We start from the raw sequence: 27138 nt of genomic DNA on the forward strand, positions 1-27138 counted from the left end.
TTAGACTGAGTGCCGGTCCCTTCATCCTCCTTCAGACCACGGCATTCTGTCTGCTATTCTCCCGAGGGTCCTTTCTTCTCCCTGGAAGGGATAAAACAAATGAGGTAGGACAGGAAGAGACAAGAAGCACTCCAAGCTCTGCTGGTCAGGGTTACCCTCCAGCATTGCCTTAATGCTCAGAGCCACACACACCACAGTGAGCTTGGCTCCAGATCAACTACCACGCAACGAAGGTTCTGGAACATTTCCATATCTCGGGGGACCTCATTTCCACGTGACTCTCTTTCATATTCCCCTTTGTCACAGAAGGCTAGGTACAGTGGTCAGGGTGAGATCTCAGCTCAGGCCCAAGGCTCTCAGACCTCAAAGTTCTGGTCCTGCAAGGGCCCCTGTCCTCTCTTGAGACCACTCCTGGCTCTCTCTGCCGAGAAGGAGCTGCTGGCAGTACGTCCTCTAAGAGTTGAGGTCCATCGTGCAGACCCTGAGAAAACTCCTAGGAAAAGGCTCCACCTTCTTGTTTACGTCAACAGAGGTCAATGCCTTTGTTAGTGCTGGGTGTGTCCCATTTGATGCAACTGCAGAGCCATTAGGTAAACCAGCACATGTGTGCGGCCCCTTCCCTTAGACTCCTCTGGGCCCTCGTGACATAGGCTCAGAAGACTGCCAGCCTCAAGCCTTACCTCTTCCAAGGGACGGCCACACCGTCTTCCAGGGTCTTCTGTCCCATGAATCTCAGTTGCTGTTTGGAACTCAAAGGAGAGAAAAGACCCTGCCTGCGGGGTCTCTTTGGGCTGGGGCCTTCCCCCGTGGGCTGCTCTCCCTCATTCTCCTTTTCTTCTTGCTTCTCTTCCTCCTCCTCCTCCTCGTCCTCCTCCTCAGGGGTGCTCTCGGATTCCACATTGCCCATCCACTGGGCCATGTTGAGATGAAAGACACGGCAGCTGAAGCCCTGCAGGACGCCGCCCTTCACGTGCTGCTGGAGGATCTCCAAGGTGGGGAAGACCCGGCAGCAGGCCATGCACCTGTAGCCGGTCTCCATGGTCACTATCCAGTCCGGTGTCTTGGCCCTGGGTGTCTCCTCGACGGCAGGTGACCCTGATGGGCTGCCTGGCTTTGCCATTTCCTCATACCCTTTCTCCTCCCCAGTGGGCTCACTGTCAGACAGGAGGCTTTCGGTGAACACATCAGAGGGGCAAGTGCCTACTGTGCACGCATCCTCAGGAAGGGTCATTTCTTCTATCGTCAGCTGCTTTTCAGGCAACTCCAAGGGTTTCTTTATCTTCCAGGAGACAGCGACACCCTTGTTCACTTGTACCTGCATGTAGTATATTTTCATGCCCCTTTCCTCTTTGTCTGGGTGCAGATAGTCCTTACAGGGTGAAGAGAGTGAGGAGGAGACACAGTGTGATGGGGGAGCGGTCTCCCCTTCTTCCTGAACCTGGGCTAGGGGTGCTGTAGGCCAGGCAGTGTCTCGAAATCTCTGCATTGCTGAAAAAGGAAATTAAAACCATAATAACATGCATGGGCCGTGCCAGAAGCTGAGGGAGCAGGTGTGGTAGACGAGAGAGGGACATTTGCATGACGTAGCTATGTCGAGAGCTTGGTGTCTGTTGGCCGTAGGATGGAGCGGTGTATCTGGTGTCATCTGTGGGCTTTTCATGTGCGTGGGGGGGATACTGGAGCGGTGTGTGTATACAGGGGTGTGGAGTATGGTGGTGAGGGCTGTGGTATGTGAGGGATGCGGCTGGATGCGTGTATGACAAGGAGTGTGATTTTGGTAATATCGGTGGTGCATTTCTTGTGGAATGGGGCTGTGGTGCTTGGGGTTTATGTGTGCTGTGAGAAGGGCTGTGCCTGGAGGGCAGATGTATGTGTGAGCTGTGTGGACCTGAGCTGGATGGTCCTGCTCTCAGGCTGGAGGTGTATGATGCAGAACTCTGTCCTTCTCTGGAAGCAAAGGCAAAGACAAAGCCTACATTTTCCTCTGAAGATGCTTAATCTGGTCCCTCTTCCCTCCACCTCAAGCCCAGACCTTTCCGGCCCCTGCTCCTTGACTTCCCCACCATGGTACTACCAGTATTCTCACCGCACCCCCAGTCTCAGCTGGCATCCACGCCCTCGGAACAGCTCAGCCATCCTGCCCAGGCTCCTCCACAGAGCCCTCATCACCTCTGATGACCCTGGATTTCCTCTCAGCCTCCCTGGGATCTGTGTGCCTCCTGCCTCACAGCCAAGCACCCCCTCACCTGAGGAGCCCCGCACCCTTACCAGCGTAGCTGAGCTTGCACGGAGTAGAAGTACAGAAGAAGTATTTAGGGGCAGAGGAGACCTCCATTGCCCCTGGGCTGCAGCCTTGGGCCACCACAGTGGATCCAAGCCGAGGGGGATCCTCTTGTGACTTCGAGATTCCTGAGGGAGGAATGAAAGGCTCAGGGTGGGTTCATCAGTCCTCTGTCCACAAATATTTACTGAGTGTGTGACACGTGTCAGGTGCAGTGAATACACACAGTTGAGAGTGTGGTTCCCAGTGGATCCTCCAGGATTTAATTCCAATCAATACTTATTCTCTCACTGTCTAGTTGGTAATGTAGGCGTCGGTGGTGACTGTGAGTGTGTGGGAAGAGTGAGTGATGTGTATCAGTTAAGTCTGTGGTAAGTGTGGGGTTGGCATGGGGAGCACAGTGCAGACGTGTCTATCTGTGTCTGTGGCCTTTGTGTGCATTTTTTCTGTTCACAATTCAGGAATTCTGGGACATGTAACTTTTCCTCATTACATGGTGTGGCTTGTATTTATGGTGCGTGTTCATTCATTCATTCACCAAGATTCAGTAAGCAGCTACTCCTGTGTATCCGGCACTCTTCCATTGTTGTAGTCTTTGGTAACGCTGCACATTCTAGTAGGGGAAGACACACACTAAACAAAACTACAATAAATATATAATACATCACCTGGTGGTAAGTATATAAGGGTTGCCAGACTTAGCGAACAAGAATACAAGGCACCCAGTTAAATTTCAGTTTCAGATAAACCCAGAATAATTTTTTAGTGTAAGTATTCCCATGCGGTATTTGGCCTGACTTAGTTTTAGTGTAAGTATGGCCCATACAATATTTGGGACATACTGATACTGCAAAATTACTTGTTCTTTATCTGGAATTCAAATTGAACTGGATAGCCCATATTTTCTCTGGCAATCCTGACATGGGTTACTGAGACTGTGGTTTACTGTGGTTTGTACAAAGCGGGTCTGGCATTACTCAAGAATGTGTTACAAGTGTGGTGTGTATGACACGTGACTGGTTCTTACAGAGGTATTTAGCGATGGCTGAAGTTAGCTGTGTTTGTGCGAGAGTTGTGGAGATACATATATATATATATATATATATATATATATATATATATATATATATATATATATATATATATATATATATATATAGTGTGTGTGTGTGTGTGTCCTATATATATAGTGTGTGTGTCTATATACATATCTCATCTCCAGCATTTGGTGTTGGAGGAGAGGATTGTGATACAGGTGGGTTGTATGAGAACGTAGTACAGGAGGGATCTGTGTATATACCTCCATGTGCTGTGTGTGGTTTACTAAGGAAGTTATATGTGGGGTGTGTGATATTTTTGCTGCATCAGAGTGTACATGGGTGTATGAGTTACTGTCTCATAAAACACCCCTAACAAGAATTCTGTATACACTCTTACGTACACCGAGTGTCAGCCAGGTCCAGGCAGGGTGACAAGAACTTTACCACGCAGACGTTATATATGGTAAGCACTCTAACCCCATTCATCTCGCTCTTCTCTGCACTACCACACACACACACACACACACACACACACACTCTCACACACCCACACACACACAGGAACATAGAGCAAAATATTCTGAATGGTCAGGGGCAGTCATTGCCTTCCCCAGCCTGTCCCAGCCACTGCCTGGAAATCTGCCTGCTGTCTAGAGCTCCATTCCCAGGGCCCATCTTACAGTCTCCAGGGCCCTGGGCCTGGTAGGAGCTACTGGGCTCCAATCTGGGGCAGAGGCCTCTAGCTGGAGCTTTGGGGTGACCACCCCTCTCCCAGGGCAAGCTACTCGCCTACATTTAATGCACGCAGGCACCACGTGGCCCGTGGCTCTCAGAGCTCCCCGCAGGACCCTGAGGCCATTTCTCACCCCCGCTCACGTGGTCTCAATCTCTGGAAAACCCTTCCCTTCCCTTGATCTCCTTTGGGAAATTCTTCCTGTTGAAGGAATAAATCCTCCTTGCTTTCAATATGACACCATCCCTAGACAAAATCTTCTTTCAAAGTGCATTCCACTTGTCAAGATATTTTTCAACAGGGCCTTCAACTCATGGGGCTTCCCTTTCCACTTTGGTAAAAGAGGCCAAATAACTCATGGGTCTCTCTCAGCATCCTTGCATCCTTCACATCCCCCACCTCATCACCCCAGGGAAAGATCCAAGAGAATAAGAGAGAAATCGGGGACTGAGAAAAGCTGCACCTCTAGGTCTGTGCAAGCAGGATGCAGCCTGCTGTGAGTCCGACAAAGCTCCAGGCCCGGCTGCCCCAGGAGAGAGTCCTCAGACCAGCGGAGCTGACCTCCCATCTCCCAGGGGGCATCTGGCCGTTCTGTGCCGTCTCACAACACAGGAGCCCTCCAGATAGATACGGCAGCATCAGTGAGACAAGGTCTCTCGCTCCCTGCTTCACAGGTGACACGTTCTCAGTCCCCCGCTTCCTAGAGAAGCTTCAGTTTGGCAGAAACCCATGTGCCCAGCCAAGTTGACCCCACATACCTCCTCCGTTCTCGGCAGTTTCCTGGGACTCTTCATTTTCCAGATGTTTCCTCTTTTGTCGCCGTTCCATCGTACCAACTAGAAGTCTCCCTTAGAAGATGCCTCAAGAGATGTCCAACTCCTCCTCTTCCCTACAGGTTGGCCCTTCTTGGCTCTTGGGCAATCCGTTGAAATGATTCAATACAAACAAAAATAGTCAAGTCTCCTAAATGGCTGAAAAACTTGTACCACTTAGTGAACCAGCAGTACTGCCTAGTGCTCACCAGGGCTGTTATGTTTGCAAGGTTGCCAGGCGCACAGCGGAATTCTGTGACCTCAGTGATGACATCAGAGCATTCGGTGGACCTAGGTTGAGCACAGTGTCTGCAGTAGCACAGGCCCCATTTTCAAGAACAATTCCTTTTTCCCAGCCGAAGCTTTCCCGTGAAAGGGAAAGGTTCCTACCATATCTATTATAAATTGTATCATACCATGTCTATTATAAAATTCACATTTTGATTGGAGATCTTTTAATGTCTTTTCTAGAGAGATTTAATATGAATGTTTTAAATGGTCTCCAGTTTCCCTGTGGATTATTGACATTTTAAACTCTGCACTTCAATTTTCCCTCAATACGTGTAATTTTGTCACGGCTATTTCTGTACTTAAAGATGAGGAACTATATAATTGATTTCTTCATTTTTTCCCCATCTCTTTCCAAGTTACTGCAGTTGATTGTGTCTTGCGACTGAGTGAAAAATGCTAGTCCTTGAGTCAGGACATTGGGCCCTTTAGCAAGTAACTCAACCTATCTGGGCTTCAGCTTCTGTATGTGCGATCAAGAGGCTTGGACTAGCTGACTTTTCAAATGCTGTGTTTCTTTGATTCACTCTCACTTACTGATCTGCTCCTTAAGAAGAGGGTCTGTTCTCATAAAGTAACAACAGTCTTTCGTACTCAGTTTGTTAGTTATATTGCCTTCTACGTATGCTTAGCTCTAAATAATTTATATGGCTCTTGTGACAATTTTTAGATCTTCTTTTTTTCTTATTTTCTTTTACAGTTTCTAATTTGTTATTGCCACTGTAGAGGAGCCTGATTGATTTTTAAAATTTATTTTTTTTTATTTTTTATTTTTTTAAATTTATTGATCTTGTATGTGTGTGCCTTGTTGAACCGTGTTATTAGTTCCTGCTAGTTTATCTGTGGGTTCTTTTGGGTCTCCTAGATAAATGAGCATATTAAATGTAAATAATGTGTTCTTTGGATAAAGTTTATTTTCTTACATCTATATATATAGAAGCAATATGTTGAATTGATTTAAATATTTAAATACTTACACACCTGTTATCACAATCTAACGTTCTTTATCTTATTTTCTTTCAATCAATATTATGTTTTCAAGATTTATCCACGTGAATCCATATAGATCTAGGTCTTTGATTTTTGACTGTTTGATATTATGTGATCACATGCATATAGCATCATTTATTTTCCATTCAAGCATTATTGGACAATTGGATTGTTTCCCTCCCTTCTCTAGAACAAACAATATTTCCTAGAATATCCCTGAAGATGTCTGACAGTCGAGAAGGGCCAGGCTGCCCGAAGGATTGCTACTTGCTTTTAGCCACCTTCCAACAGGCCGTCTCCAGCCAGCAATTTGAAGCACAGCTGAAATGAGAACTGCCCCAAATGTGAAGATCTTAGGAGCTTCCTAGAAGGTGGGAGGTTAATGATAGGCATCCTGCTGGGATAGCAGGGGAGTCTGAGCTGGCCTGAAGCTCATCTTCCTCCTCCACCTCTCAAGAGAAATGTGGAGGAAAGAAGACTTCAAAAACTGTGAGCAGGCAGAGGGAGGGATATTGGGGGCCGAAGCTGTAACTGAGGTCTTAGAGTGGGCTGTGAGCACGCAGAGCCTCTCGAGAGCCAGGCTCTGCCTTCTGAGGACTTCTCCCGTAAGGCTGCTCATAATTCACGTGATACCAGCCATATAGAGCCGACTTGGCCCACACTGTCACAGAAAGCCTTATCAGAATCTCTTCTTCTTCATACACTCTTGTGTCTGTTACTTGGTTATTGCCTTTGGTACTCCACTGATGTGAACCACAGTCGCCAGGGGATGGAGGACACTAGTGACCCATCTTGCTCTGTGGCCTCAGTCCACAGCTGGAGGGTAAGGGAAGAGGCCAAATGAAGGTCAAGAAGGAAAGATGGCGTTTGAAGAGAAGACCTGAGTTAAGGGTGTCTTCTCAAGTCTTGATGACTGAAATGTAGCTCCAGTACCTGAAGTCCTGCTTGTTCTCAAGGCTGACCGCGGGGCTGGGTGCACTCAGTGAAGGAACCGTATACACTTAGTATTTCCTTGCTTGCTCACACTTGCCCTCCTCTGATACACCCTCTGCAAGACTGATCTTCCCCTGAAACAACTTTCCACCTGCTACTGTCATCTCAGGAACATTTGCTTCCCCTTCCTAGTGTCCCCCTACAATGCCATTGCAGCCAATTCATAATTTGATAATCATGCTTCTTACCATAGTCTCAGCAACTTCTGAGAAATTTTATTCACTTTATTCCATAGTCTTCACCCATCAATAATCTTCCTTAACTTCCTAGCTGCAGGTTAACCCATTCGGAATCATTTCTTTTTCTTTCTCTTCTTTGGCAAATCCTTTCTATCTTTTAAGGTCTTTTTCTTGTCTCTCTACCATCCTGCCTTCCTGAACTTCTTTTTTTTCCGTTTAAGTAACCTTTCAATCTCCTTCCCCAGTTTCCTCATAAACATTGAGAGTTTATTCCTCACACGTTAGACAGCGGTTTATGAATGGCCAGGCATAATGTACTCAGAATGAGTTGGCACCCCCGAGTTACCTGTCTTGCTGGAGAGCCACAGGTGAAGGGCTGTCTGCTGGACACATGTTTGCATGGAGTCAGGCTGAGTGGCCTCAGGGTGTTTGCCCTGCACTTGTGTGTGTTTCTCCCTAGTTGGTTTCCTTGTCCAGCCACCTGTGACCTCCCTCCATCGAGCCCAGGGAATCCTTCTCATCACAGGGGTAGGATGTTTGTCTCATTTTCCATCACATCCTTTCCCCAAAGTTTGGTTGTGAGTTGTTCCCATTCCAAAGACCTTTCCTCTTTGAAGAGAAAAGAGAAAATCTTTTCTCTCCTTTCCTCTCACTTCACTTCTGCTCTATTATCTCCTCCGTTCAGAATGGCCCACTGACTCACATGGGTGTAGATCCGAAGATGGCAAGAACTGCCAGCAATTCTGAGATAATAATACGGATGGATCAGGAAAACTTGAAAACATTTATCCCTCCACATTAAAAAAAAATTGCACTTCCAGTGTATTCAGTGTCTCAGTGTAGAAACACAAATGATAGAGAAATTGAATTACACTCAAGTTTTTCTTTCCTCCTTTCCTGATTTATTCTAATCCTCAGTGCTATCATGATGAACTATTTGTTAGGTAAAGTTTCAGACATTTTCTACCCATGCACACTTTTCTTTTTTTCACATAAGAGTGTGAACTAGGTCACTTTCAACATGCTGTGATTCTGTGATTCACTGTCTCCCACCGAGTCATCCACTGATAAAGTCATCTGTTTCACGGAGAACTATTTCCAATAGCTAATAGCCAATGTCTGTGGAGTGCTTACTCTGTGTCGGTTTCTTGTAACTACTTTACAGATCATTTGTACAGCGTACCCATGGACCAGGTACAATTATGACCCCCAAGTGACAGATAAGTGCAGATAAGTACAAATAAATAGAGGCCAAGTGACTTGCCCAAGACGCTGGAGCAAATCAAAATCCATGCCTCTGTAATCATTTTGCTCTATTGCCTCTGTCTGGGAGGCTTGATGATTTGGCAACTAAAACCTTAAATATCATGTTCCATTTTTATATCTGTGACACAAGCGTGGGGCTGTGATACGGGGTAACTAACCTGACTACTTTTGAAAACCCTTACGCACCTGGATGAAAGTAAGCCAGGGACTGCAAGCCATAGATTTAAGGTTTCCTACCAACTTTTAAAAATAGCTTCTTGAATGCAATTTATGTAGTGTCAAGTCTAGGATGTAGTCCAAATAGTAACAGAAAAATGGAGATATGTAGGAAAATACTTAAAGTTGACAAGTATTGGGAGTGTAGTATTTTGGGGGCCAGCGTGTAGACCACAGGAAAACTTGCTGTTTCCATCCCAAAGGGAAGAGCCCTACGTTGCAACTGCCAAGGTCCCTGGGGCAGCAAGTGTGCTCACTGCTTAGTAAAGAAGCATCCTCAGTTTGATAGAATCATATGGGAGCCTTACATTTGGTTAGCAGTTCTACATTCTTGATGTAATGATATTTTCAGGGTGTGGGAGGGTATCAAGCTCTGAAAATACCCTTGGAGAGATCTGCTTATTAAGTTTGGCTTTTTCAATCTCCCTACTACTTCTTTACTAAACACCAGGCGGTTTCCTTCACTTTTCAGAACCATGTTGTTTTTCCCTTGTCTAATGAACTTTGAAATACTTTTGGATGAGCTATTAAGATTGGGAAAAAATAAACATCTCTTTAAAATAAGGAAGATAATAACAATGACAAGTAAAAAAAGCTCTAAAACAGAGTATATCCTCCATTCTAGCCAATGACGGAGTGGAAGGTTCGTGCTCGCTGTCCAGGACGTAGAAATAAAAGCTGAGGAGGCGCTGAGGCGTCTCCTGGATCTCTATGAGCCTCCATCATTTCTGCTGAGTAGGGTTGACAGATAAATTATAGGCTGTTTAGTTAAATATGAATGTTTGAAAAACAACGAGTACATTTTGAAGATAAGTATGCCCCAAATAGTTCATAGATTATACTTATACTAAAAATAATGACTTATTATTCATGTGAAGTTCAAGTTTAACTGGGTATCCTGTATATTTATGTACTAAATCTGACAGCCCTACTGATGATCCACAATGGAGGCAGTTGAGGAGGGGTACATGCTGGCTCTCGGACAGTCAGAAATGGCTTCAGCAGATCCAGGTACAGTATGAAGTTCTTTTTGGATGTAGCTCAGAAGCCATGGCCAGCCCTTGACTGCAAGTACTGCCTCGGGTTTCCCTGAGGTGGGGTAAACCTTCCTCTTAATGGCCTTTTGGTAAGTCTGGAAGACCATATCCAAGGGGAGCCCCAAAGTCAGTTTCATCCTCACAACCATGTTTCCAATTCCTGGAATTGGCTGCATGTGACTCACAAGAGCTGAGGAGGTTTGTGGAAGTTGGGAGTGTCATAGCTTGAACCCTTTGTAGGTAAAGTTTTGCTGTTGTGAGAGTTTTAACAGGAGCAATGTGAAAGACTCCAGGTCCCCAGGTAGATAGAAATAATCCTGTTCTACCTGTGTGTATGTGACAAGTCTCTAATAGTTCAGAGGGCAAGTATCTGGTCTTAGAAAGACTGATCCAAGCTTGGATGTTTCTGGTGACAAGGCAAGGTCCTGAGTTTCAAGTTCACCTTTTATGGTTGAGGAGACAATAAGGTGGTCAGAAGGGAAATCATGGAGGAGACCTTGGCTTCATCCATCGTGCAGGCTTGTATATGTGGTTCTATGTAGATTGTGTTTCAAAGGTGGAGCTTGTTTACAACTATGAACATTCTCCGATGTGCTTTTTGGACCTTCATTCCCAGAGCAAGAGCAGTGCCGAGGCTCTAGAAATGCCATGGATATTCTGAGCTGTCAGTGGCATTTCCCCGGTACTGTTCCCTTGGTGCCGCTCCTTGAAATGTCCAAAGGGATTATCATGTGTCTTGTGGAGGGTCCTAGCATTGTGAAAGGAAGCTGCTGCACCGGGCTCAGAGGATTTCCGATGTGGTGGGAGGAGGAGTAGTACTACGACTATAAATTGTATCACAGCATATCGATTCCATCTTGAGAGTGGGGTTGGGGGGTTATGAAGGGGGGCTTTTATTGTACTTTTATACATTGTACCCTTGAAACTAATTCAATTTTTAAAAATTAATTAATTTATTTGGGGCTGCATTGGGTCTTTGTTGCTGCTAGCAGGCGTTCTCTAGTTGCAGTGAGCGGGGGCTCCTCTTGGCTCTGGTGCACGGGCTTCTCATTGCAGTGGCTTCTCTTGTTGCGGAGCATGGTCTCTAGGCACGCAGGCTTCCGTAGTTGTGGCACGTGGGCTTGGTAGATGTGGCACGGGCTCTAGTGTGCAGGCTCAGTAGTTGTGGTGCGCGGGCTTAGTTACTCCATGGCACGTGGGATCTTCCCAGAACAGGGCTCAAACCCATGACCCCTGCATTCGCAGGCATATTCTTAACCACTGCTCCACCAGGGAAGCCCGATAATTCAGTTTTTTATGAAGAGAAGATTCCTAATATTATTCCAAAATTTTAAAAATATGTAGTTGGATAACACTATGAAAAATTAACTGATATATTCTTTTATTATTTCTCTTTGCTCCCTGGATCTTTTTCCCCATCCAGTCAGCTAGGCACTCTGAGTTCATTGCATTAGGAAGGTAAAGACTCAGCAGAAATGAGGGAGAAAAACAGAAAAGTCTCAGCTTTGGAATGTTCACAACGGAGGCCACAGTAGAACAGGTGAGAATTCTGTGAACCAAAAATAAATGTCGTCTCAAATGCAAAAAAGTATTCTCTGCACTGGGAGGCAGGAGAGGGAGGGAGGGAAGGACTGAAGGAGAGAGATCAGTGTGGCCAGGGACATGGAGACTGTGCTTGAGGACGATATGCCCAGGAAGAGAATCAGAATCTGGAGAAGATTCAGCCTGCACGTGATCATTGCCTCCAGCCAGCACCCTCATCTCAGACGTTGGGAAATTCAGAGAGAGAGTGGGAGTACGTCAGGAGGGCCACGCGCATAGTCTGTGTGGCAGGGGTTGTGGCCGTTCCCTATTTGTGAGGAGTCCCCAGCAATTTGCAGGCCTCTTCTGGAAAATGCTGGCGGACGTCTCTAGTGCTTATGTGAAAGCTTGTTCACAAACCTTGAAAGATACAGATGTAGATGACAGATAGATGCATAGATAGAAAAATGTCATTAAATAAAAGCTCCAGGAAAGGTTTGGAAAATGCCCTTTATTGCATAGGACGCTTCTATTGTCATATGATGTTAGACTGAGTGCCGGTCCCTTCATCCTCCTTCAGACCACGGCATTCTGTCTGCTATTCTCCCGAGGGTCCTTTCTTCTCCCTGGAAGGGATAAAACAAATGAGGTAGGACAGGAAGAGACAAGAAGCACTCCAAGCTCTGCTGGTCAGGGTTACCCTCCAGCATTGCCTTAATGCTCAGAGCCACACACACCACAGTGAGCTTGGCTCCAGATCAACTACCACGCAACGAAGTGGTATGTTCTGGAACATTTCCATATCTCGGGGGACCTCATTTCCACGTGACTCTCTTTCATATTCCCCTTTGTCACAGAAGGCTAGGTACAGTGGTCAGGGTGAGATCTCAGCTCAGGCCCAAGGCTCTCAGACCTCAAAGTTCTGGTCCTGCAAGGGCCCCTGTCCTCTCTTGAGACCACTCCTGGCTCTCTCTGCCGAGAAGGAGCTGCTGGCAGTACGTCCTCTAAGAGTTGAGGTCCATCGTGCAGACCCTGAGAAAACTCCTAGGAAAAGGCTCCACCTTCTTGTTTACGTCAACAGAGGTCAATGCCTTTGTTAGTGCTGGGTGTGTCCCATTTGATGCAACTGCAGAGCCATTAGGTAAACCAGCACATGTGTGCGGCCCCTTCCCTTAGACTCCTCTGGGCCCTCGTGACATAGGCTCAGAAGACTGCCAGCCTCAAGCCTTACCTCTTCCAAGGGACGGCCACACCGTCTTCCAGGGTCTTCTGTCCCATGAATCTCAGTTGCTGTTTGGAACTCAAAGGAGAGAAAAGACCCTGCCTGCGGGGTCTCTTTGGGCTGGGGCCTTCCCCCGTGGGCTGCTCTCCCTCATTCTCCTTTTCTTCTTGCTTCTCTTCCTCCTCCTCCTCCTCGTCCTCCTCCTCAGGGGTGCTCTCGGATTCCACATTGCCCATCCACTGGGCCATGTTGAGATGAAAGACACGGCAGCTGAAGCCCTGCAGGACGCCGCCCTTCACGTGCTGCTGGAGGATCTCCAAGGTGGGGAAGACCCGGCAGCAGGCCATGCACCTGTAGCCGGTCTCCATGGTCACTATCCAGTCCGGTGTCTTGGCCCTGGGTGTCTCCTCGACGGCAGGTGACCCTGATGGGCTGCCTGGCTTTGCCATTTCCTCATACCCTTTCTCCTCCCCAGTGGGCTCACTGTCAGACAGGAGGCTTTCGGTGAACACATCAGAGGGGCAAGTGCCTACTGTGCACGCATCCTCAGGAAGGGTCATTTCTTCTATCGTCAGCTGCTTTTCAGGCAACTCCAAGGGTTTCTTTATCTTCCAGGAGACAGCGACACCCTTGTTCACTTGTACCTGCATGTAGTATATTTTCATGCCCCTTTCCTCTTTGTCTGGGTGCAGATAGTCCTTACAGGGTGAAGAGAGTGAGGAGGAGACACAGTGTGATGGGGGAGCGGTCTCCCCTTCTTCCTGAACCTGGGCTAGGGGTGCTGTAGGCCAGGCAGTGTCTCGAAATCTCTGCATTGCTGAAAAAGGAAATTAAAACCATAATAACATGCATGGGCCGTGCCAGAAGCTGAGGGAGCAGGTGTGGTAGACGAGAGAGGGACATTTGCATGACGTAGCTATGTCGAGAGCTTGGTGTCTGTTGGCCGTAGGATGGAGCGGTGTATCTGGTGTCATCTGTGGGCTTTTCATGTGCGTGGGGGGGATACTGGAGCGGTGTGTGTATACAGGGTTGTGGAGTATGGTGGTGAGGGCTGTGGTATGTGAGGGATGCGGCTGGATGCGTGTATGACAAGGAGTGTGATTTTGGTAATATCGGTGGTGCATTTCTTGTGGAATGGGGCTGTGGTGCTTGGGGTTTATGTGTGCTGTGAGAAGGGCTGTGCCTGGAGGGCAGATGTATGTGTGAGCTGTGTGGACCTGAGCTGGATGGTCCTGCTCTCAGGCTGGAGGTGTATGATGCAGAACTCTGTCCTTCTCTGGAAGCAAAGGCAAAGACAAAGCCTACATTTTCCTCTGAAGATGCTTAATCTGGTCCCTCTTCCCTCCACCTCAAGCCCAGACCTTTCCGGCCCCTGCTCCTTGACTTCCCCACCATGGTACTACCAGTATTCTCACCGCACCCCCAGTCTCAGCTGGCATCCACGCCCTCGGAACAGCTCAGCCATCCTGCCCAGGCTCCTCCACAGAGCCCTCATCACCTCTGATGACCCTGGATTTCCTCTCAGCCTCCCTGGGATCTGTGTGCCTCCTGCCTCACAGCCAAGCACCCCCTCACCTGAGGAGCCCCGCACCCTTACCAGCGTAGCTGAGCTTGCACGGAGTAGAAGTACAGAAGAAGTATTTAGGGGCAGAGGAGACCTCCATTGCCCCTGGGCTGCAGCCTTGGGCCACCACAGTGGATCCAAGCCGAGGGGGATCCTCTTGTGACTTCGAGATTCCTGAGGGAGGAATGAAAGGCTCAGGGTGGGTTCATCAGTCCTCTGTCCACAAATATTTACTGAGTGTGTGACACGTGTCAGGTGCAGTGAATACACACAGTTGAGAGTGTGGTTCCCAGTGGATCCTCCAGGATTTAATTCCAATCAATACTTATTCTCTCACTGTCTAGTTGGTAATGTAGGCGTCGGTGGTGACTGTGAGTGTGTGGGAAGAGTGAGTGATGTGTATCAGTTAAGTCTGTGGTAAGTGTGGGGTTGGCATGGGGAGCACAGTGCAGACGTGTCTATCTGTGTCTGTGGCCTTTGTGTGCATTTTTTCTGTTCACAATTCAGGAATTCTGGGACATGTAACTTTTCCTCATTACATGGTGTGGCTTGTATTTATGGTGCGTGTTCATTCATTCATTCACCAAGATTCAGTAAGCAGCTACTCCTGTGTATCCGGCACTCTTCCATTGTTGTAGTCTTTGGTAACGCTGCACATTCTAGTAGGGGAAGACACACACTAAACAAAACTACAATAAATATATAATACATCACCTGGTGGTAAGTATATAAGGGTTGCCAGACTTAGCGAACAAGAATACAAGGCACCCAGTTAAATTTCAGTTTCAGATAAACCCAGAATAATTTTTTAGTGTAAGTATTCCCATGCGGTATTTGGCCTGACTTAGTTTTAGTGTAAGTATGGCCCATACAATATTTGGGACATACTGATACTGCAAAATTACTTGTTCTTTATCTGGAATTCAAATTGAACTGGATAGCCCATATTTTCTCTGGCAATCCTGACATGGGTTACTGAGACTGTGGTTTACTGTGGTTTGTACAAAGCGGGTCTGGCATTACTCAAGAATGTGTTACAAGTGTGGTGTGTATGACACGTGACTGGTTCTTACAGAGGTATTTAGCGATGGCTGAAGTTAGCTGTGTTTGTGCGAGAGTTGTGGAGATACATATATATATATATATATATATATATATATATATATATATATATATATATATATATAGTGTGTGTGTGTGTGTGTCCTATATATATAGTGTGTGTGTCTATATACATATCTCATCTCCAGCATTTGGTGTTGGAGGAGAGGATTGTGATACAGGTGGGTTGTATGAGAACGTAGTACAGGAGGGATCTGTGTATATACCTCCATGTGCTGTGTGTGGTTTACTAAGGAAGTTATATGTGGGGTGTGTGATATTTTTGCTGCATCAGAGTGTACATGGGTGTATGAGTTACTGTCTCATAAAACACCCCTAACAAGAATTCTGTATACACTCTTACGTACACCGAGTGTCAGCCAGGTCCAGGCAGGGTGACAAGAACTTTACCACGCAGACGTTATATATGGTAAGCACTCTAACCCCATTCATCTCGCTCTTCTCTGCACTACCACACACACACACACACACACACACACACACTCTCACACACCCACACACACACAGGAACATAGAGCAAAATATTCTGAATGGTCAGGGGCAGTCATTGCCTTCCCCAGCCTGTCCCAGCCACTGCCTGGAAATCTGCCTGCTGTCTAGAGCTCCATTCCCAGGGCCCATCTTACAGTCTCCAGGGCCCTGGGCCTGGTAGGAGCTACTGGGCTCCAATCTGGGGCAGAGGCCTCTAGCTGGAGCTTTGGGGTGACCACCCCTCTCCCAGGGCAAGCTACTCGCCTACATTTAATGCACGCAGGCACCACGTGGCCCGTGGCTCTCAGAGCTCCCCGCAGGACCCTGAGGCCATTTCTCACCCCCGCTCACGTGGTCTCAATCTCTGGAAAACCCTTCCCTTCCCTTGATCTCCTTTGGGAAATTCTTCCTGTTGAAGGAATAAATCCTCCTTGCTTTCAATATGACACCATCCCTAGACAAAATCTTCTTTCAAAGTGCATTCCACTTGTCAAGATATTTTTCAACAGGGCCTTCAACTCATGGGGCTTCCCTTTCCACTTTGGTAAAAGAGGCCAAATAACTCATGGGTCTCTCTCAGCATCCTTGCATCCTTCACATCCCCCACCTCATGACCCCAGGGAAAGATCCAAGAGAATAAGAGAGAAATCGGGGACTGAGAAAAGCTGCACCTCTAGGTCTGTGCAAGCAGGATGCAGCCTGCTGTGAGTCCGACAAAGCTCCAGGCCCGGCTGCCCCAGGAGAGAGTCCTCAGACCAGCGGAGCTGACCTCCCATCTCCCAGGGGGCATCTGGCCGTTCTGTGCCGTCTCACAACACAGGAGCCCTCCAGATAGATACGGCAGCATCAGTGAGACAAGGTCTCTCGCTCCCTGCTTCACAGGTGACACGTTCTCAGTCCCCCGCTTCCTAGAGAAGCTTCAGTTTGGCAGAAACCCATGTGCCCAGCCAAGTTGACCCCACATACCTCCTCCGTTCTCGGCAGTTTCCTGGGACTCTTCATTTTCCAGATGTTTCCTCTTTTGTCGCCGTTCCATCGTACCAACTAGAAGTCTCCCTTAGAAGATGCCTCAAGAGATGTCCAACTCCTCCTCTTCCCTACAGGTTGGCCCTTCTTGGCTCTTGGGCAATCCGTTGAAATGATTCAATACAAACAAAAATAGTCAAGTCTCCTAAATGGCTGAAAAACTTGTACCACTTAGTGAACCAGCAGTACTGCCTAGTGCTCACCAGGGCTGTTATGTTTGCAAGGTTGCCAGGCGCACAGCGGAATTCTGTGACCTCAGTGATGACATCAGAGCATTCGGTGGACCTAGGTTGAGCACAGTGTCTGCAGTAGCACAGGCCCCATTTTCAAGAACAATTCCTTTTTCCCAGCCGAAGCTTTCCCGTGAAAGGGAAAGGTTCCTACCATATCTATTATAAATTGTATCATACCATGTCTATTATAAAATTCACATTTTGATTGGAGATCTTTTAATGTCTTTTCTAGAGAGATTTAATATGAATGTTTTAAATGGTCTCCAGTTTCCCTGTGGATTATTGACATTTTAAACTCTGCACTTCAATTTTCCCTCAATACGTGTAATTTTGTCACGGCTATTTCTGTACTTAAAGATGAGGAACTATATAATTGATTTCTTCATTTTTTCCCCATCTCTTTCCAAGTTACTGCAGTTGATTGTGTCTTGCGACTGAGTGAAAAATGCTAGTCCTTGAGTCAGGACATTGGGCCCTTTAGCAAGTAACTCAACCTATCTGGGCTTCAGCTTCTGTATGTGCGATCAAGAGGCTTGGACTAGCTGACTTTTCAAATGCTGTGTTTCTTTGATTCACTCTCACTTACTGATCTGCTCCTTAAGAAGAGGGTCTGTTCTCATAAAGTAACAACAGTCTTTCGTACTCAGTTTGTTAGTTATATTGCCTTCTACGTATGCTTAGCTCTAAATAATTTATATGGCTCTTGTGACAATTTTTAGATCTTCTTTTTTTCTTATTTTCTTTTACAGTTTCTAATTTGTTATCGCCACTGTAGAGGAGCCTGATTGATTTTTAAAATTTATTTTTTTTTATTTTTTATTTTTTTAAATTTATTGATCTTGTATGTGTGTGCCTTGTTGAACCGTGTTATTAGTTCCTGCTAGTTTATCTGTGGGTTCTTTTGGGTCTCCTAGATAAATGAGCATATTAAATGTAAATAATGTGTTCTTTGGATAAAGTTTATTTTCTTACATCTATATATATAGAAGCAATATGTTGAATTGATTTAAATATTTAAATACTTACACACCTGTTATCACAATCTAACGTTCTTTATCTTATTTTCTTTCAATCAATATTATGTTTTCAAGATTTATCCACGTGAATCCATATAGATCTAGGTCTTTGATTTTTGACTGTTTGATATTATGTGATCACATGCATATAGCATCATTTATTTTCCATTCAAGCATTATTGGACAATTGGATTGTTTCCCTCCCTTCTCTAGAACAAACAATATTTCCTAGAATATCCCTGAAGATGTCTGACAGTCGAGAAGGGCCAGGCTGCCCGAAGGATTGCTACTTGCTTTTAGCCACCTTCCAACAGGCCGTCTCCAGCCAGCAATTTGAAGCACAGCTGAAATGAGAACTGCCCCAAATGTGAAGATCTTAGGAGCTTCCTAGAAGGTGGGAGGTTAATGATAGGCATCCTGCTGGGATAGCAGGGGAGTCTGAGCTGGCCTGAAGCTCATCTTCCTCCTCCACCTCTCAAGAGAAATGTGGAGGAAAGAAGACTTCAAAAACTGTGAGCAGGCAGAGGGAGGGATATTGGGGGCCGAAGCTGTAACTGAGGTCTTAGAGTGGGCTGTGAGCACGCAGAGCCTCTCGAGAGCCAGGCTCTGCCTTCTGAGGACTTCTCCCGTAAGGCTGCTCATAATTCACGTGATACCAGCCATATAGAGCCGACTTGGCCCACACTGTCACAGAAAGCCTTATCAGAATCTCTTCTTCTTCATACACTCTTGTGTCTGTTACTTGGTTATTGCCTTTGGTACTCCACTGATGTGAACCACAGTCGCCAGGGGATGGAGGACACTAGTGACCCATCTTGCTCTGTGGCCTCAGTCCACAGCTGGAGGGTAAGGGAAGAGGCCAAATGAAGGTCAAGAAGGAAAGATGGAGTTTGAAGAGAAGACCTGAGTTAAGGGTGTCTTCTCAAGTCTTGATGACTGAAATGTAGCTCCAGTACCTGAAGTCCTGCTTGTTCTCAAGGCTGACCGCGGGGCTGGGTGCACTCAGTGAAGGAACCGTATACACTTAGTATTTCCTTGCTTGCTCACACTTGCCCTCCTCTGATACACCCTCTGCAAGACTGATCTTCCCCTGAAACAACTTTCCACCTGCTACTGTCATCTCAGGAACATTTGCTTCCCCTTCCTAGTGTCCCCCTACAATGCCATTGCAGCCAATTCATAATTTGATAATCATGCTTCTTACCATAGTCTCAGCAACTTCTGAGAAATTTTATTCACTTTATTCCATAGTCTTCACCCATCAATAATCTTCCTTAACTTCCTAGCTGCAGGTTAACCCATTCGGAATCATTTCTTTTTCTTTCTCTTCTTTGGCAAATCCTTTCTATCTTTTAAGGTCTTTTTCTTGTCTCTCTACCATCCTGCCTTCCTGAACTTCTTTTTTTTCCGTTTAAGTAACCTTTCAATCTCCTTCCCCAGTTTCCTCATAAACATTGAGAGTTTATTCCTCACACGTTAGACAGCGGTTTATGAATGGCCAGGCATAATGTACTCAGAATGAGTTGGCACCCCCGAGTTACCTGTCTTGCTGGAGAGCCACAGGTGAAGGGCTGTCTGCTGGACACATGTTTGCATGGAGTCAGGCTGAGTGGCCTCAGGGTGTTTGCCCTGCACTTGTGTGTGTTTCTCCCTAGTTGGTTTCCTTGTCCAGCCACCTGTGACCTCCCTCCATCGAGCCCAGGGAATCCTTCTCATCACAGGGGTAGGATGTTTGTCTCATTTTCCATCACATCCTTTCCCCAAAGTTTGGTTGTGAGTTGTTCCCATTCCAAAGACCTTTCCTCTTTGAAGAGAAAAGAGAAAATCTTTTCTCTCCTTTCCTCTCACTTCACTTCTGCTCTATTATCTCCTCCGTTCAGAATGGCCCACTGACTCACATGGGTGTAGATCCGAAGATGGCAAGAACTGCCAGCAATTCTGAGATAATAATACGGATGGATCAGGAAAACTTGAAAACATTTATCCCTCCACATTAAAAAAAAATTGCACTTCCAGTGTATTCAGTGTCTCAGTGTAGAAACACAAATGATAGAGAAATTGAATTACACTCAAGTTTTTCTTTCCTCCTTTCCTGATTTATTCTAATCCTCAGTGCTATCATGATGAACTATTTGTTAGGTAAAGTTTCAGACATTTTCTACCCATGCACACTTTTCTTTTTTTCACATAAGAGTGTGAACTAGGTCACTTTCAACATGCTGTGATTCTGTGATTCACTGTCTCCCACCGAGTCATCCACTGATAAAGTCATCTGTTTCACGGAGAACTATTTCCAATAGCTAATAGCCAATGTCTGTGGAGTGCTTACTCTGTGTCGGTTTCTTGTAACTACTTTACAGATCATTTGTACAGCGTACCCATGGACCAGGTACAATTATGACCCCCAAGTGACAGATAAGTGCAGATAAGTACAAATAAATAGAGGCCAAGTGACTTGCCCAAGACGCTGGAGCAAATCAAAATCCATGCCTCTGTAATCATTTTGCTCTATTGCCTCTGTCTGGGAGGCTTGATGATTTGGCAACTAAAACCTTAAATATCATGTTCCATTTTTATATCTGTGACACAAGCGTGGGGCTGTGATACGGGGTAACTAACCTGACTACTTTTGAAAACCCTTACGCACCTGGATGAAAGTAAGCCAGGGACTGCAAGCCATAGATTTAAGGTTTCCTACCAACTTTTAAAAATAGCTTCTTGAATGCAATTTATGTAGTGTCAAGTCTAGGATGTAGTCCAAATAGTAACAGAAAAATGGAGATATGTAGGAAAATACTTAAAGTTGACAAGTATTGGGAGTGTAGTATTTTGGGGGCCAGCGTGTAGACCACAGGAAAACTTGCTGTTTCCATCCCAAAGGGAAGAGCCCTACGTTGCAACTGCCAAGGTCCCTGGGGCAGCAAGTGTGCTCACTGCTTAGTAAAGAAGCATCCTCAGTTTGATAGAATCATATGGGAGCCTTACATTTGGTTAGCAGTTCTACATTCTTGATGTAATGATATTTTCAGGGTGTGGGAGGGTATCAAGCTCTGAAAATACCCTTGGAGAGATCTGCTTATTAAGTTTGGCTTTTTCAATCTCCCTACTACTTCTTTACTAAACACCAGGCGGTTTCCTTCACTTTTCAGAACCATGTTGTTTTTCCCTTGTCTAATGAACTTTGAAATACTTTTGGATGAGCTATTAAGATTGGGAAAAAATAAACATCTCTTTAAAATAAGGAAGATAATAACAATGACAAGTAAAAAAAGCTCTAAAACAGAGTATATCCTCCATTCTAGCCAATGACGGAGTGGAAGGTTCGTGCTCGCTGTCCAGGACGTAGAAATAAAAGCTGAGGAGGCGCTGAGGCGTCTCCTGGATCTCTATGAGCCTCCATCATTTCTGCTGAGTAGGGTTGACAGATAAATTATAGGCTGTTTAGTTAAATATGAATGTTTGAAAAACAACGAGTACATTTTGAAGATAAGTATGCCCCAAATAGTTCATAGATTATACTTATACTAAAAATAATGACTTATTATTCATGTGAAGTTCAAGTTTAACTGGGTATCCTGTATATTTATGTACTAAATCTGACAGCCCTACTGATGATCCACAATGGAGGCAGTTGAGGAGGGGTACATGCTGGCTCTCGGACAGTCAGAAATGGCTTCAGCAGATCCAGGTACAGTATGAAGTTCTTTTTGGATGTAGCTCAGAAGCCATGGCCAGCCCTTGACTGCAAGTACTGCCTCGGGTTTCCCTGAGGTGGGGTAAACCTTCCTCTTAATGGCCTTTTGGTAAGTCTGGAAGACCATATCCAAGGGGAGCCCCAAAGTCAGTTTCATCCTCACAACCATGTTTCCAATTCCTGGAATTGGCTGCATGTGACTCACAAGAGCTGAGGAGGTTTGTGGAAGTTGGGAGTGTCATAGCTTGAACCCTTTGTAGGTAAAGTTTTGCTGTTGTGAGAGTTTTAACAGGAGCAATGTGAAAGACTCCAGGTCCCCAGGTAGATAGAAATAATCCTGTTCTACCTGTGTGTATGTGACAAGTCTCTAATAGTTCAGAGGGCAAGTATCTGGTCTTAGAAAGACTGATCCAAGCTTGGATGTTTCTGGTGACAAGGCAAGGTCCTGAGTTTCAAGTTCACCTTTTATGGTTGAGGAGACAATAAGGTGGTCAGAAGGGAAATCATGGAGGAGACCTTGGCTTCATCCATCGTGCAGGCTTGTATATGTGGTTCTATGTAGATTGTGTTTCAAAGGTGGAGCTTGTTTACAACTATGAACATTCTCCGATGTGCTTTTTGGACCTTCATTCCCAGAGCAAGAGCAGTGCCGAGGCTCTAGAAATGCCATGGATATTCTGAGCTGTCAGTGGCATTTCCCCGGTACTGTTCCCTTGGTGCCGCTCCTTGAAATGTCCAAAGGGATTATCATGTGTCTTGTGGAGGGTCCTAGCATTGTGAAAGGAAGCTGCTGCACCGGGCTCAGAGGATTTCCGATGTGGTGGGAGGAGGAGTAGTACTACGACTATAAATTGTATCACAGCATATCGATTCCATCTTGAGAGTGGGGTTGGGGGGTTATGAAGGGGGGCTTTTATTGTACTTTTATACATTGTACCCTTGAAACTAATTCAATTTTTAAAAATTAATTAATTTATTTGGGGCTGCATTGGGTCTTTGTTGCTGCTAGCAGGCGTTCTCTAGTTGCAGTGAGCGGGGGCTCCTCTTGGCTCTGGTGCACGGGCTTCTCATTGCAGTGGCTTCTCTTGTTGCGGAGCATGGGCTCTAGGCACGCAGGCTTCCGTAGTTGTGGCACGTGGGCTTGGTAGATGTGGCACGGGCTCTAGTGTGCAGGCTCAGTAGTTGTGGTGCGCGGGCTTAGTTACTCCATGGCACGTGGGATCTTCCCAGAACAGGGCTCAAACCCATGACCCCTGCATTCGCAGGCATATTCTTAACCACTGCTCCACCAGGGAAGCCCGATAATTCAGTTTTTTATGAAGAGAAGATTCCTAATATTATTCCAAAATTTTAAAAATATGTAGTTGGATAACACTATGAAAAATTAACTGATATATTCTTTTATTATTTCTCTTTGCTCCCTGGATCTTTTTCCCCATCCAGTCAGCTAGGCACTCTGAGTTCATTGCATTAGGAAGGTAAAGACTCAGCAGAAATGAGGGAGAAAAACAGAAAAGTCTCAGCTTTGGAATGTTCACAACGGAGGCCACAGTAGAACAGGTGAGAATTCTGTGAACCAAAAATAAATGTCGTCTCAAATGCAAAAAAGTATTCTCTGCACTGGGAGGCAGGAGAGGGAGGGAGGGAAGGACTGAAGGAGAGAGATCAGTGTGGCCAGGGACATGGAGACTGTGCTTGAGGACGATATGCCCAGGAAGAGAATCAGAATCTGGAGAAGATTCAGCCTGCACGTGATCATTGCCTCCAGCCAGCACCCTCATCTCAGACGTTGGGAAATTCAGAGAGAGAGTGGGAGTACGTCAGGAGGGCCACGCGCATAGTCTGTGTGGCAGGGGTTGTGGCCGTTCCCTATTTGTGAGGAGTCCCCAGCAATTTGCAGGCCTCTTCTGGAAAATGCTGGCGGACGTCTCTAGTGCTTATGTGAAAGCTTGTTCACAAACCTTGAAAGATACAGATGTAGATGACAGATAGATGCATAGATAGAAAAATGTCATTAAATAAAAGCTCCAGGAAAGGTTTGGAAAATGCCCTTTATTGCATAGGACGCTTCTATTGTCATATGATGTTAGACTGAGTGCCGGTCCCTTCATCCTCCTTCAGACCACGGCATTCTGTCTGCTACTCTCCCGAGGGTCCTTTCTTCTCCCTGGAAGGGATAAAACAAATGAGGTAGGACAGGAAGAGACAAGAAGCACTCCAAGCTCTGCTGGTCAGGGTTACCCTCCAGCATTGCCTTAATGCTCAGAGCCACACACACCACAGTGAGCTTGGCTCCAGATCAACTACCACGCAACGAAGGTTCTGGAACATTTCCATATCTCGGGGGACCTCATTTCCACGTGACTCTCTTTCATATTCCCCTTTGTCACAGAAGGCTAGGTACAGTGGTCAGGGTGAGATCTCAGCTCAGGCCCAAGGCTCTCAGACCTCAAAGTTCTGGTCCTGCAAGGGCCCCTGTCCTCTCTTGAGACCACTCCTGGCTCTCTCTGCCGAGAAGGAGCTGCTGGCAGTACGTCCTCTAAGAGTTGAGGTCCATCGTGCAGACCCTGAGAAAACTCCTAGGAAAAGGCTCCACCTTCTTGTTTACGTCAACAGAGGTCAATGCCTTTGTTAGTGCTGGGTGTGTCCCATTTGATGCAACTGCAGAGCCATTAGGTAAACCAGCACATGTGTGCGGCCCCTTCCCTTAGACTCCTCTGGGCCCTCGTGACATAGGCTCAGAAGACTGCCAGCCTCAAGCCTTACCTCTTCCAAGGGACGGCCACACCGTCTTCCAGGGTCTTCTGTCCCATGAATCTCAGTTGCTGTTTGGAACTCAAAGGAGAGAAAAGACCCTGCCTGCGGGGTCTCTTTGGGCTGGGGCCTTCCCCCGTGGGCTGCTCTCCCTCATTCTCCTTTTCTTCTTGCTTCTCTTCCTCCTCCTCCTCCTCGTCCTCCTCCTCAGGGGTGCTCTCGGATTCCACATTGCCCATCCACTGGGCCATGTTGAGATGAAAGACACGGCAGCTGAAGCCCTGCAGGACGCCGCCCTTCACGTGCTGCTGGAGGATCTCCAAGGTGGGGAAGACCCGGCAGCAGGCCATGCACCTGTAGCCGGTCTCCATGGTCACTATCCAGTCCGGTGTCTTGGCCCTGGGTGTCTCCTCGACGGCAGGTGACCCTGATGGGCTGCCTGGCTTTGCCATTTCCTCATACCCTTTCTCCTCCCCAGTGGGCTCACTGTCAGACAGGAGGCTTTCGGTGAACACATCAGAGGGGCAAGTGCCTACTGTGCACGCATCCTCAGGAAGGGTCATTTCTTCTATCGTCAGCTGCTTTTCAGGCAACTCCAAGGGTTTCTTTATCTTCCAGGAGACAGCGACACCCTTGTTCACTTGTACCTGCATGTAGTATATTTTCATGCCCCTTTCCTCTTTGTCTGGGTGCAGATAGTCCTTACAGGGTGAAGAGAGTGAGGAGGAGACACAGTGTGATGGGGGAGCGGTCTCCCCTTCTTCCTGAACCTGGGCTAGGGGTGCTGTAGGCCAGGCAGTGTCTCGAAATCTCTGCATTGCTGAAAAAGGAAATTAAAACCATAATAACATGCATGGGCCGTGCCAGAAGCTGAGGGAGCAGGTGTGGTAGACGAGAGAGGGACATTTGCATGACGTAGCTATGTCGAGAGCTTGGTGTCTGTTGGCCGTAGGATGGAGCGGTGTATCTGGTGTCATCTGTGGGCTTTTCATGTGCGTGGGGGGGATACTGGAGCGGTGTGTGTATACAGGGGTGTGGAGTATGGTGGTGAGGGCTGTGGTATGTGAGGGATGCGGCTGGATGCGTGTATGACAAGGAGTGTGATTTTGGTAATATCGGTGGTGCATTTCTTGTGGAATGGGGCTGTGGTGCTTGGGGTTTATGTGTGCTGTGAGAAGGGCTGTGCCTGGAGGGCAGATGTATGTGTGAGCTGTGTGGACCTGAGCTGGATGGTCCTGCTCTCAGGCTGGAGGTGTATGATGCAGAACTCTGTCCTTCTCTGGAAGCAAAGGCAAAGACAAAGCCTACATTTTCCTCTGAAGATGCTTAATCTGGTCCCTCTTCCCTCCACCTCAAGCCCAGACCTTTCCGGCCCCTGCTCCTTGACTTCCCCACCATGGTACTACCAGTATTCTCACCGCACCCCCAGTCTCAGCTGGCATCCACGCCCTCGGAACAGCTCAGCCATCCTGCCCAGGCTCCTCCACAGAGCCCTCATCACCTCTGATGACCCTGGATTTCCTCTCAGCCTCCCTGGGATCTGTGTGCCTCCTGCCTCACAGCCAAGCACCCCCTCACCTGAGGAGCCCCGCACCCTTACCAGCGTAGCTGAGCTTGCACGGAGTAGAAGTACAGAAGAAGTATTTAGGGGCAGAGGAGACCTCCATTGCCCCTGGGCTGCAGCCTTGGGCCACCACAGTGGATCCAAGCCGAGGGGGATCCTCTTGTGACTTCGAGATTCCTGAGGGAGGAATGAAAGGCTCAGGGTGGGTTCATCAGTCCTCTGTCCACAAATATTTACTGAGTGTGTGACACGTGTCAGGTGCAGTGAATACACACAGTTGAGAGTGTGGTTCCCAGTGGATCCTCCAGGATTTAATTCCAATCAATACTTATTCTCTCACTGTCTAGTTGGTAATGTAGGCGTCGGTGGTGACTGTGAGTGTGTGGGAAGAGTGAGTGATGTGTATCAGTTAAGTCTGTGGTAAGTGTGGGGTTGGCATGGGGAGCACAGTGCAGACGTGTCTATCTGTGTCTGTGGCCTTTGTGTGCATTTTTTCTGTTCACAATTCAGGAATTCTGGGACATGTAACTTTTCCTCATTACATGGTGTGGCTTGTATTTATGGTGCGTGTTCATTCATTCATTCACCAAGATTCAGTAAGCAGCTACTCCTGTGTATCCGGCACTCTTCCATTGTTGTAGTCTTTGGTAACGCTGCACATTCTAGTAGGGGAAGACACACACTAAACAAAACTACAATAAATATATAATACATCACCTGGTGGTAAGTATATAAGGGTTGCCAGACTTAGCGAACAAGAATACAAGGCACCCAGTTAAATTTCAGTTTCAGATAAACCCAGAATAATTTTTTAGTGTAAGTATTCCCATGCGGTATTTGGCCTGACTTAGTTTTAGTGTAAGTATGGCCCATACAATATTTGGGACATACTGATACTGCAAAATTACTTGTTCTTTATCTGGAATTCAAATTGAACTGGATAGCCCATATTTTCTCTGGCAATCCTGACATGGGTGACTGAGACTGTGGTTTACTGTGGTTTGTACAAAGCGGGTCTGGCATTACTCAAGAATGTGTTACAAGTGTGGTGTGTATGACACGTGACTGGTTCTTACAGAGGTATTTAGCGATGGCTGAAGTTAGCTGTGTTTGTGC

This window comes from Mesoplodon mirus, assembly GCF_964341445.2.
Source record: "Mesoplodon mirus genome assembly, contig: SUPER_14_unloc_2, whole genome shotgun sequence".
Classification (NCBI taxonomy): Eukaryota; Metazoa; Chordata; class Mammalia; order Artiodactyla; family Ziphiidae; genus Mesoplodon; species Mesoplodon mirus.